Raw genomic sequence first — 12,803 nt, 5'->3', positions numbered from 1 at the left:
TGAGCAGGTAAAACCAGTGCTCTTGCTAGGAAACACACCTCATAAGAACACAAAATTGGCCTTATGCTAAGCCAAAAAACCCAGTCGACTTAGCACAGTACGATCTAAACTAGGGCTCCATGACACTGCACCCGTCAACACTTTTCCCGGAACCAAGGGTTCTTAGAAAGTAGGTGGGGCCACAGAGGGCTTTAGCCCAGCAAGGATTCTTTTTAACCTATTTTTTTGTATTTTATATGTGCGTTTGTGTGTGTGTGCATGTGTGAGTGTGTGCACCTGGAAGTCATGGCAACCTCTGGCAACTGACCCCTATGGGGGGGGGCTTGAGGATATTTAGGGAAGTGGCTGAATAAAGCCTGCCCCTGCCTCCCGACTGCTGGTATTCCAAAGAGGTTTCCCATCCAAGTCCTTGCCCTGCTTAACTTCTGAGATCGGGCTTGCATGGGCTATCCAGGTCAGGGCCACCCAGCAAGGATTCTGACAGGAGAGAGACCCGCTGTGCAGATTTTTTAAGACGTTGCTCCAGAAGCAACTGTCGGCACAGCATAAGGACCTTCACTCTGTGGGTGAAGGAAAGCTACAGGAGAATGCCAACCGTGCTGTGTCAGAATTCCAAATATGCCTGGAGTCTCAAAAAAGGCTGAGCACCCCTGGTCCCCAGGTCTTTTTTCTTTGAACAGGAACGCACAGGAACACAGTTCCAGCTGGGTTGGCATCAGGGGGTGTGGCCTAATATGCAAATGAGTTCCTGCCGGGCTCTTTATAAAAAGCCCCGTGTGAAACAATGGTGATATCAGGGGTGTGGCCTAATATGCAAATGAGTTCCTGCTGGACTTTTTCGACCAAGAAAGCCCTGCTGGTCACCACCAACTCACAGCAGCTTCCTGGGAAGGGAAAGGTCTTCAGCTACTACCCAAGATCTTCTCCTGGTCTTCAGTCTACTTGGGGTAGGGCAGGGGTGGCCTACGATAGCTCTCCAGATGTTTTTTGCCTACAACTCCCATCAGCCCCAGCTAACATGGCCAATGGCTGGGGCTGATGGGAGATGTAGACAAAAAACATCTGGAGAGCTACCGTTGGCCACCCCTGGTGTAGGATGTTGCTGCCTTTCTGCATGCCTAGGTTTGAATGGACTGTGGGTTACACCCCATCCTCCCAGCTGCACGCACAAAGTCAGTTGGGTGCAGTGGTTCGAGTGTCAAGACTATAATCCAGGAAATCCAGGCTTGAGTCAACACACTACCATGGGAGCTTGCTGGGCCAGTCACATACTTTTCACCTAACCGACCTCACAGGGTTGTTGTGAAGACAAAACAGAGACAAGAGGCTAAGGAAAAAAATTTTGAGTCTTCATTAGGGAGAAAGGCAAAATATAAAGAAAGTAAAAGATTTGTTTTTGGTTTTTAAGCAGGTTGTTCCTTTTGCTGAAGTCGTGGTGCCTCTGCCGTAGCTTGTCAGCGCATGAAAGCTCCTTTACTCTGACTACATCCGTGTGCCCATGAAGCTAGCGGTTTTCAGCCCATGGTTTGGAACCCACAGTTGGATCATGAAACCCCTTTGGAAGGAACCACGACCAGGACGTGTGCATAGAAGCCAAGAACCCCATGCCTCCTGCTTCTCTTTGCACACCTGCTGAGACAACTGGCAAGATGGCAAGCCTATTCCAGGGTGCAGAGAATGGCTCCACGGCTCTGGACCCTGGGTGTTTCCCTGCTGTGGAACATCGCTCTGGAGCTTGGCTTGTGCTTCCCACTGCCTGGCTCTCCTGGTCTGTTCTCCAAGCTTCTACCCTTGGCGGCGGCATAACTCTGGCTTGCCCGTCACATATCTGTGATGTCGTGTGGATCCCACCAGAGATGATGAAGACTCCTGCACTACTTGGCATGCCCCATCAGCTGCCCCCTTCCTGCTTTGTAGGAGGGAGCTCTCCGATGAAAGGCACATTCCCTAAAGAAAAGGGAAGCCATAGAAATATTCTTCCCAGCATGCCAGCACCTCCCTGCTACCGTGGATCAAGCCCCAAACCAGGGCACGCTGTGGCACTGTTTATTCAATAGAAGAGAACCCGACACTAGGCAATGTAAATAAATCAAATCCCACGCAGTTTTCTGTCTCAGCCCGAGCGGTCCACCGTACAAAGACCCCAGGTTTTTAATAATTATTAATATTATTTATCATAAAAAATATGCCATATTAATATACATATTATGCATCTGTTATAGCCCAAACCGCTGTGGAAGAATTATTGAAACAAAGTTATTAAAAACCTGGGGATTTTGTATGATGGACCACTTGGGCTGAGCCAGAGAATTGCATGGGACTTGATTTATTTACACTGCCTAGTGTTGGGTTCTCTTCTCTATTACTGTATTAAACAGTCACTCCATTTTTTCTACATACTGTTCATTCGATCTCATATTCTCCCCCACCCAGCCCAATATTCACAAAAAAATTGTGGCTGCCCAAAATATTTTAGCATCCCTGGCAGAAAATCTAACTGCTGCTTCCATCCAATGAAAATATGAATAACTGTTAACTGTGCTTCTTAGTACTTAAAGGGGTAAAACTACAAAATGAGCCATTTGCAGTCATTCTGACCACATTCCATTAAAGAAAGCGGTGAAACTGTTGCTGTAAAAGCTTCCATCAGTCAAACAATGTGCAGAGGAACCTGTCTACCAAAGGGAAGTCCCTTCTAACCAGAGAACTGCAATTTTAAGCAGTGTTAACCCTTCTGTATGCACTGAAGTCAATGGGCTTCCATATAACTTGATTTAGGACTGCAGTTTAAGAAGAGGAGACTGGATTTATACCCTGCTCTTTACCACAGAGCGGCTCACAATCTCCTTTCCCTTTCTCTCCCCTCAACAGACACCCTGCTGAAAGAGCTCTGACTTAAACTGTTCTTGAGAGGAACAGCTCTGTGAGAACTTGTGACGGACCCAAAGTCACACATGCAGATACATGCAGAGAACTGGGGAATCAAACCCAGCTCTTGCAGATAAGAGTCTACACACTTATCCACTGCACCAAACTGGCTCTCAGTGTCTGACCAATGCATATTCCGAACATATTCTGCAGAACAGAGAAGTCTCTTTGTATAGGCTGTTCTTGATTTGTACTGTGAAATCTGCTTCGAGACTCAATGAGAAAGGCGGGTTATAACTGTAAATAAGTGTCTTAAACTCATCTGTTGATCCAGGTTCTTTTTTTAAAATTAGTTCATTGAAAATAACTAATTATTTCTTAGTTGCTGTCTAATAGCAAATGAGTCTACATGCAGATGGAGATCAGGACCTTCTACGCACACTGTGGGTTGATGTGGTTAATATGAGGAGGAATCAAATGAGCAATGTATTAGAACTAGGAATTAACAAAATTTGAACATGAGTAACATATTAGCCATGATACCGAGTGTGAATATAATGAAGAAAAATGGCATTAGGTCAGGAGAAAACAATGAGACAACGGGGTAAATTTGTAAAGCAAACCAATAATCCATAAAGTCAACCCACCATCCCTTCCCCTTTATAAAAAAAGCCTTCCTGAATTATTGTTATACTATAGCCCCATTACATTTATAGGACAGCTGTCCTAAACAACTCCATCGTACAGAATTTGTGCAATGACAGATGAATGGAAGCATTCATGACCACAACAGGCAGACCGCTCCGCAAGGCAGAAACTATTTTTTAAAAACTGAAATTCTAACGATAAGCCTATGAACCTTCAAGATCAAGGGGAAATACCCCAACTTATGGAACATGCCCAAAGTGGGGTCTGGCAGCACAATTTCCCCTGCAGATTCTCTGTACCTGATTTGAAACCCAGGGGCACATTGCTTTGCTTTCATTATACGCTTGCTTCCCTATGACTAGATTGCTCACGCTTTTGCTGAGGCCGCCTTAAACTAGATGGATTTGACTGTACAATATCATTGGCTGCGACTAACACCAGATCTTCGAAAGGAAAAAATCCTTCCAAACCCCTGCTACCCATGATCTTTTTAGCTGGAACTGTCAGAGACCAAACCTGGGACTTCTGGGGGGGGGGGGGTGTACTCTACCACCGAGCCACAGGCCAACCACCAGAGCTCATTGCTTTCAATGGTGCCCCAAATTTCCTGCTTGACTCACCTTCGCAAATAAGACATTGGGCCCTGGCTGGCCAAGGCTTCTTTGGCTGCTGATGTACTGCACAACATTCTGTCACAGTCCTGAGTGACCAACAAAGCAATCCTGAGTAGGGTACACCCTTCTGAGTCCCTGACATCAACCAGCTTAAAGGTAAAGGTAGTCCCCTGTGTAAGCACCAGTCGTTTTCGACTCTGGAGTGATGTTGCTTTCACAACGTTTTCACAGCAGCCTTTTTATGGGGTGGTTTGCCATTGCCTTCCCCAGTCATCTACACTTTCCCCCCAGCAAGCTGGGTACTCATTTTATCGACTTCGGAAGGATGGAAGGCTGAGTCAACCTGGAGCCGGCTACCTGAACCAGCTTCCACTGGGATTGAACTCAGATCATGAGCAGAGGGCTCTGACTGCAGTACTGCAGCTTTTACCACTGCGCCATGGGGCTCTTCTGAACCAGCTTAGAAGGGTGCAACTCCACTCAGGATTGCACTGCCAAGAAAGAGCATTCAAGCTGTGACCTGGATAGGCCAGGCAAGCCCAATCTTGTCAGATCTCAGAAGCTAAGCAGACCCAACCCTGGCAAGTACTGGGGTGGGAGACCTCCTTGGAATACCAGAGCCGGGAGGCAGGGGCAGGCTTTTTTCAGCCACGTCTCTGAATATTCTCCAGGCCTCCAGTAAGGGTCAGCCACCAGAAGTCACCATGACTTCCTGGTGCACCCACACACTCACACATATTTTAAAAATACAACAATAAAGAAACAGCATTCAAAACTGGGGGAGGGGTGCCAAAAATGGGAGCAGGGTTCAGGCCTAGGGTTGCTGCCAGGGGCAAGTTTGCTGGTCTCCTCCTCTGGCCTAACAGCACCTCAGAGTGTATCTCTTTTCTTTCTCAGACATGAGTTAATACCTCCCATGTGGTGCCAGCCAATGATGCTTTGGTTAGAATGATGGACTAGCAACTGGAAGACCCAAGTTCAAACCCCTACTCTGTCATGGAAACTTACTGGGTGATCTTGAGCCAGTCACATAGTCTTAGCCCTACGCTACCTCACAAGGTCATTAAATGGAGGAAAGACATAAGTGGGCAGGAAGGCCCTAGATCCCAGTCCTTTTGTTAGTGGAACTCTTTTGGAAGGCATAGAAAATCCGGGTAGACCGTGAGGAAAATTGGTCTCTGCTCGCAACCAACTCAACTGGAGGCTAGCCAGTTTCATCTTCACAACAGCCCTGCAAGGGCAGGACAGAGAGATCTGCTCACTGCCCACCAACTAGTTTTATGCCTAAAGCAGAGTCTGTGGTCAAATCCTCTGTCAACTGCATCACTGCACTCGAACACCACTTTTGGGTTCTTCCGAATGCCACAGAAGTAACCCAGGTCTGAAAACCTACTCTGGCATAGAAGTTTGCTGGGTGAACCATATGACAGCCTAACCCAGGGGTGTCAAACAAGCGGCCTGAGTGCTCTATCAGGCCCCTGAGCAACTGGCTCTTGTCTGCATCCTTCTCCTGTGCTGTGTGTACCTCAAATTAGTGTTCAGGTGAAGGAGATTCCAGGGAAGAAGAAAAGAAAGAGACTGGATTTATAACCTGCCCTTCACTCAGACTCCAAACTGGCTTACAATCTCCTTTCCCTTCCTCTCCCCACAACAGACACTCTGTGAGGTAGGCTGAGAGAGCTCTGACTGAGAACTGCTCGAGAGGAACAGCTCTGAGAGAACTGTGGCTGGCCCAAGGTCTCCCAGCAGGCTTCATGTGAAGGAGGAGCAGGGAATCAAACCCGGTTCTCCCAGATTAGAGTCTGTGCTTCTAACCACTACACCAAACTGGCTCTTTCTGGAAGAAAATCAATCCAAGCCAGAGGCATACACTGCAGTTCTCCGTGCATGCAGAAGAAATATTGCAGAGATCTCAATTTTTCGAGTCTGACAAAGAGCCTAGACTCTCAAAAGCTTATCCACTGAAACTCTTGCTGGTCTCTAAGGTGGTAAAGGACTCCAATCTAACAAAAGAGGTAATGGACAGAAGATCTTGAGAATTTAACCCACCCACTCTAGTCCCATGGACCAAAATAAACAAGGTTGTGCCTTGTGTGTTTGTTTGTGTGTGTGTGTAAGTGCTGTCAGGTTGCAACCAACTTACTAAGACCCATGGAACAGGCTTTCAAGGCAGGTGAGAAGCAGAGGTGGTGTACCATTACCGTCCTCTGCAAAGTTTTCCTTGGCAATCTCCCTTCCAAGTACCAAACCTGCTTAGCTTCCAAGATCTGATAAGAACCGGCTATACCATGCTGCCTTCCTACCAAACAGGGACACAGTCAAGAGGAAAGAAAAGACCATGGTCCTGAGGGAGGGGGGGTGAAGGGCAGGTTTATCCCCACCCCACCCTCAAAATGTACACACACACGCTGAACAATCTTCTTAACAGCAAACATTACCATAAAAACTCCAGCAAAACAAGACAAAAGCAGCAGCAAAATGAAGCACAGCAAGACCAGTGGCAAAGCAAAACCAAGCTACCTTCACTTGTTTACAAAATCAGCAAGGCACACAAAACCACCCAGGAAAAAGCTTTCCAACACTGCAGAGCCACAACCCAAAAGGCCATGCCGACCAGGAGCTTCCCCTCCTAAACTGACTCTTGAAACAGACCTCACTTGTCTTGCTGAAGTTGCTTTTTTTTGGGGGGGGGGGATTCTACTGGAGGAGCAATTCTTAAATGACCCAGGAGCCAGTTTTGCACTCTAGCATGCAGCTTATGCTGTGAAAGCATGGTTTGCAGGGAGAATGCATGGTTCAACAACACTGCATCTGCTTTTCACATGTAAGGTTCAATCTTCAACAGCATGTCCAATGAATGGGTGCCACCCAGCATTTCTGGGGAAAGACACTCCGCCCTGGAAAGCTGATGCCAATTAGAGTATAAGGGAGAGGGTGTGATTTTCAGGTGAAAAATGCAGAAAGTGCCATCGAATTGCAACTGATTTATGGTAACCCCATTGGGTTTTCAAGGCAAGAAGCATTCAGAGGTGCCTGCCTCCCTGTTATGACCCTGCTATTCCTTACTGGTCTCCCATCCAAATATTAGCCAGGCCCCAGTGTCCCCTCTAAACTTTGCTAATGAGCGCCACTCATTCTCACAGGAAGCCCTGCTCAGCAGCAATCTGGAGCCATGCAGAGTCTTGCCCATTTTAAAGATACTGAGACAAAAGTCAACTGTGCCAGAAAGAACAAAAACCAAGTCTTAGGAAATTTACAAATTTATCAAGTTCTCAATTCATGCGATAAAAATCCATTACTCAGGAAATCTCACACCGATACAAGCCGTCTTTAAGAAGTTAAGAATGGGCAGAATGATGTGTTAAGGTTTATCATTTGGCTTTCGAAAAAGCTATCTATAGTGGAACGTGGTTCAAGCTAGCGATCAGGTGAGGTGACTTTTACCTTAGAAGCCGACGTCCTTGGTTGGACTCCTTGTGTGTTGTAAGGAAGAAGGAGGTTTTTTGACCCACTGGGAGTTGCGAATTTCTTCAGGAGTCGACATATCAGAATGGATTTTTGTGGACTGTATGTGTTTGGGATTTCCTGTGTAATGTATTTTTATCGCATGAATTGAGAACTTTTGATAAATTTGTAAATTTCCTAAGACTTGGTTTTTGTTCTTTCTGACACAGTTGATTTTTGTCTCATTCTCTAACTGTGCAGCCACTGCTGGACTTTACCCATTTTAAAGACACAGCAGTTCTATTCTGCTCAGGATGTGAGCTGCTCTGCTTAGGAAGAGGAAAAATTACTGGGACCATTGGGACCAACCCTACTTAGCTTCCAAGGTCTGAGGAGATTTCAGGCTAGCCTGGGCCACCCAGGTCTGGGCCTTTAAATCAACATTAAAAAGAAAGAAGAAGAGGGAAACATCTGCTCATTCCAGACTTCCTATCCAGAGATTCTCAGAAAGGTACGCGTGACTTTTTCGCTTCTCTGTCAATCCTGCAAATTTGTATTACAAATGACTTGGACATCCCAGAAAAAGATTCACAGAGATGAAAGCAGAGATTGGGCTGCCAATTTACCAGGTGGGCCTCAGGCTCTCTCAGCCTCCAAAGTCACGTGCACATAACACAGGAGAATGCAGCGCCAGTGTAAGATTCGCCTTTCTGAGAATCTCGGTTTTCATTCAAACAAGAACACCAACTTTCTTGCCCCTTGAAGACAGACTTAAAGCATGTAAAGAATGTCTGGTGAAATCAGACTGGGAGATGAACAGTGTTTCCAGAGGCTAAGGTGGGAACTTTGAAGTCCTACATAGCAATCTATAGTCCCCACAACTAGGAAAAGTCAAGTTTTATGTTCACTGGTAAGTCTGCAGAATAATTGATACAATGAGAACAAGCCACATTTGCCCCAACAATGTATGTTTGCATGAGACACACAATTTGATTTTGTCACAAAATTCGGAATGCAACTGCAATTTACTTTGATACAAAGTCCTGCATACGGGAAGACCCACTCTGTAGGGGGGAGGGCTAAGAGACTTCTGCACAGACTCCCAAAGAGGAGCAGATCAAGTGCCATACAGCCCAAACAACAGAGAGGGCAGCAAATTTCCTAGGGAAAGGGGCTCACAAAAGCTCCTGCCACCATCACTTTCAGGTGTCACAAGGCATTTTGCCAGTGACAGGTAAACACAGCAGCTACTCTTTCAGTCAACCATCATTTCCAAAGGGAAAAAAAAATCCGGTGATAGTTCCACCCCCCTCCCCAAGCAGCAGCTGGAACAACAGCCCAGGAAGCAGGTGATACCAAACTTAGTGCACACACCGAACCTGAGTTCAAATCACATCATCACAACAGGGACTTTTTTCCTCTCATGCTATTACAGAAGCCCTGAATGACACCAGCCTGCCTCACAGGTCTGTTGCAAGGATGGCTGCACACTGCTTTACATGCATTGAGCTGCAATATTTATTCCTTCTAGGCTATCACCACCACAAAAACCCATCACGCCATGTCAGTGTCGCTTCTAAACAGTCCAGATTTATTTAAACAATCCCACCAACGCAGAACCCTCGGGCTATATCACTGCCCCCAACTCACCAAAGAGCCCAGGAGTACAGATTCAACCCCCCACACACATGCTACCTTGCTCTGCTGTCTGCCTCTATTGCAAGGAACACCCCCTCCCCCCCACCCCCAAACCCAGCCCCTGCAACACACAGGCCCGGGCAAAGAGGCAGGCAGGCGCTCTCCACCCACTGCCGCCCCCACCCATGACAGTCCACCCCCCAGCCTCTACCTGGCCTCCACGTGCATGCGCAGCCGCCTCTCCCCCAGCCGGCCACTCAGCCCCGAGAGCGAGCCGCAAAAGCCAGCCAGACAGCGCGCGCGGGAGGAGCGAAGGGAAAGAAATGCCATAATTCATTAGCATTCCAGCGTGCGTCACGTGCGCCCCGCCGCCAATGGCGTGGCAGGACGGCCGCTCTGTTAAATCCCGCCCGCCCACAGCAAAGCAGGGCGCGCGGGTGGGGAAGGGGGGGGTATCCTGTCCCAGACAGTTGCCATAGCAACTGGGCAGGGGCGGGGAAGCCCCACCCTAAGGACTCACTTTTGTGTGGTCCCAGATGGGGGGGGGGTCTTCCTTATCTGCATATGTAAATCTATTTTAAATAGATGCAAAATTTAAAGGCCCAGCCTCCAGAGTGAGGGTTTTTCCCCCCCTTCCAAGGGGAATCATGGGAGGAGGAGGGGAGTCAAGTTTGCAGGTGAGCAAGCTTATTTGGCATGTGTGTGTTTTCCGCTTGCGTGCGGGTGCCTTTTCCAGTTGCAAGATCAGGTTCTTTTTTTTCTGCCGCGTGTTGTTATAACATGATTTTTAAATAAATGAATTTAGTAATAAATAAAAAATGTAGTGCAAATAAAAATACTCTCCAACTGAGGTTGAGCGATGCTAAAATAATTTTTTTCTTGTTTTTATATGTGCTTGCTTACTCGAGAGTAAGCCCCATTGAATTCATTGAGCTTTTAGGAAGCCATTCCACAGTGACCGGGGAGGGGGAGAATCTTAGCAGGTCTACTCAGAAGGCCATTCTTGCCCCATCTCGTAGGGTTGCGAACTGATCCAGCAGAAAATATCATATCCCTTTCTTAACGGTATATATGCATGCACACTGGGCAGATGAAGATTTCTGTGTGTGTGTGTCTTAGGAACCATCAAGACGCCTCCAATTTATGGTAACCCTATGAAATAATGATTCAGGTGGGTCGCTGTTTTGATTTGATGCAGCAGCACCACGTTTGAGTCCAATGGCATGCACCTTTAAGACCAACGAAGCTTAATTCTGAGTATAAGCTTTCGTTTGTATGTACACTTCATCAAATATCTGAACCAGACTCAAACTTGGCCTTATGAATTACGAAAAACCCCTTAACAGCCTTGTTTGGGTTTCTGCAAACTGAGGAGCCCTGGCTTCCTCCATTGTGCCAGTCCATCTCTTGTTGGCTCGTCCATTTTTCCTGCTGCTTTCAATTTTTCCTAGCATTATTGTCTTTTCCAATGACTCTTGTCTTTTCATAATGTGACCAAAGTGCAATACCATCCAATTAAACCTCCAAAAAAAGGGTACTTTTCTCTAGGTCAGGACAAACTGTGGCTCTTTCACACATATTGTGTGTCTCTCGAAGCCCCCACCATCCCATTGGCTAGCTTGGAGAAGGCTTTAAGTTAAAGTTGCTTTCTTTCTACTTCACTCTCCTTCCTCCCTCCCATCTATTTCCTTCCTTCCTGTCTTGCGGCTCTCAAACAGCTGATGTTTTTTCTGTGTGGCTCTAATAGTAAGCAAGTTTGGCCATCCCTTCTCTAGGTGATCCTGATTTTTCTGGCTCTTAGACTGAGAAGAGTCTTCCCAAGCTCCAGTACCTGAAGACCGTTTAGTTGAAATAGGATTGCCAGTTGCCACCCTCCAGATGGTGATACAAATAACGAAACGAATAACAACTCATTTGAAAATTATTATAAATGTAAACCTTCATACAAAGTGACTTATCACACATAAGAACAAGATAATTAATATAGGGTGATGTCATTCGATTCCATAACAATAGAAACGCATCTTAAGCACCATAACAATATCATTTGACAGCAATAAAGTGCTTCGTGCAAGAAGTGCTTGTAGAATAAATATCAGTGCAGCATTTCACAAAAAGTCTCTTTCTTGAGGAAACGTCCCTCTGACGGAGCACGGAGCCGGCAGGATGCTTGTCGCTGTCAAATGATATTGTTATGGTGCTTAAGATGCGTTTCTATTGTTATGGTATCGAATGACATCACCCTATATTAATTATCTTGTTCTTATGTGTGAAAAGTCACTTTGTATGAAGGTTTACATTTATAATAATTTTTCAAATGAGTTGTTATTAGTTTCGTTATTTGTATCACGTTTTTTTGTTTTGTTAATCCGTCTATCCGTGATTCTCCCCGTTGTATTTCTCTTTTACCCTCCAGATGGTGGCTGGAGACCCTGAATTATAACTGGTCTCCAACCTTTAGAGATCAGTTCCCCTGAAGAAAGTGACCGCTTTGGAGGGTGGGCCTTATGGCATTATACCCTGCTGAGGTCCCTCACTAGGCTCCACCCCTAGAATCTCCAGAAATTTCCTAACCTAGAGCTGGTAACCAACCTTGGGAGATGCTCTGATCTTCATGCAAAGCCTGTGCTCTGCTACTGAGCCAGGATCTCAGCTGTCCCCCAAAGGACGTGCATCTGCAGAATCCCACTGTATGAAACCAAAACTGCAATTGAATGTGACTTGTAAGCCACTGCAGAAAGGTGACCCACCACTGTAAATCAACCTTTCTGCCTGGCCATCAATCAATACGAGCGCATTTCGAGCTGCATTTATAGTTTTCACAAATGCACCATGGGGAAGACAGGGTCATTTATGGTTTTCACTTTAAGCGGTTCATATGAATTCACCGCCTCCCCCCCAAGAGTCCGTCTGACCAAGCACTCTGCTTCCTGCAGACAACCGCCATCCAGATGTCCCTGGTGACGCACAAATGGCATGACGGCAGGCACCTTTCCCCTCTTGCACATCTCCAGAAACTGGTATTTGGAGACACAGGTGAGGTACAACTGAGAGCCAGTTTGGCAAAGCGGTTAAGAATCATAGAGTTGGAAGGGACCTCCAGGGTCATCTAGTCCAACCCCTTGTACGATGCAGGAAACTCATAAATATCTCCTTCTAAAGTCACAGGATCTTCATTGCTGTCAGATGGCCATCCAGCCTCTGTTTAAAAACCTCTGAGGAAGGAAAGCCCACCACCTCCCGAGGAAGCCTGTTCCACTGCAGAACTGCTCTAATGGTCTGGAAGTTCTTCCTAATGTTGAGCCGGAAGCTCTTTTGATTTAATTTCAACCCATTGGTTCTGATCCTACCTTTTGGGGCCACAGAAAACAATTCCACACCATCCTCCATATGACAGGCAGACTCTGATCTGGAGAACCAGGTTTGATTCCCCATTCCTCCACATGAAGCTAGCTGGGTGACCTTAGGTCACTTACGGTTATCTCGGAGCTGTTCTCTCAAGAGCAGTTCTCTCTCAGCTCTACCTGCCACAACAGGGTGTCTGTTGTGGGGAGAGGAAGGGAAAGCGATTGTAAGCTGCTCTAAGACTCT

At 46.5% G+C, this 12,803-nt stretch overlaps 1 protein-coding gene across 1 annotated transcript in view; it reads right to left on the bottom strand.

Annotated features, from left to right (window-relative positions):
• Positions 1-9,531, bottom strand: part of PHC2 (polyhomeotic homolog 2) — a 90,043-nt gene extending 80,512 nt beyond the window's left edge. The window contains exon 1 of the mRNA XM_060258995.1: positions 9,424-9,531. The gene's annotated coding sequence lies outside the window, so the exon portion shown is untranslated. The remainder of the gene's footprint in view (positions 1-9,423) is intronic.
• Positions 9,532-12,803: the final 3,272 nt, after the last annotated feature.

This window comes from Heteronotia binoei, chromosome 18 (assembly GCF_032191835.1).
Source record: "Heteronotia binoei isolate CCM8104 ecotype False Entrance Well chromosome 18, APGP_CSIRO_Hbin_v1, whole genome shotgun sequence".
NCBI classification, from domain to species: domain Eukaryota; kingdom Metazoa; phylum Chordata; class Lepidosauria; order Squamata; family Gekkonidae; genus Heteronotia; species Heteronotia binoei.
Note: the sequence above shows the minus strand (reverse complement) of the source record. Positions and strands in the feature narration are given on the sequence as shown.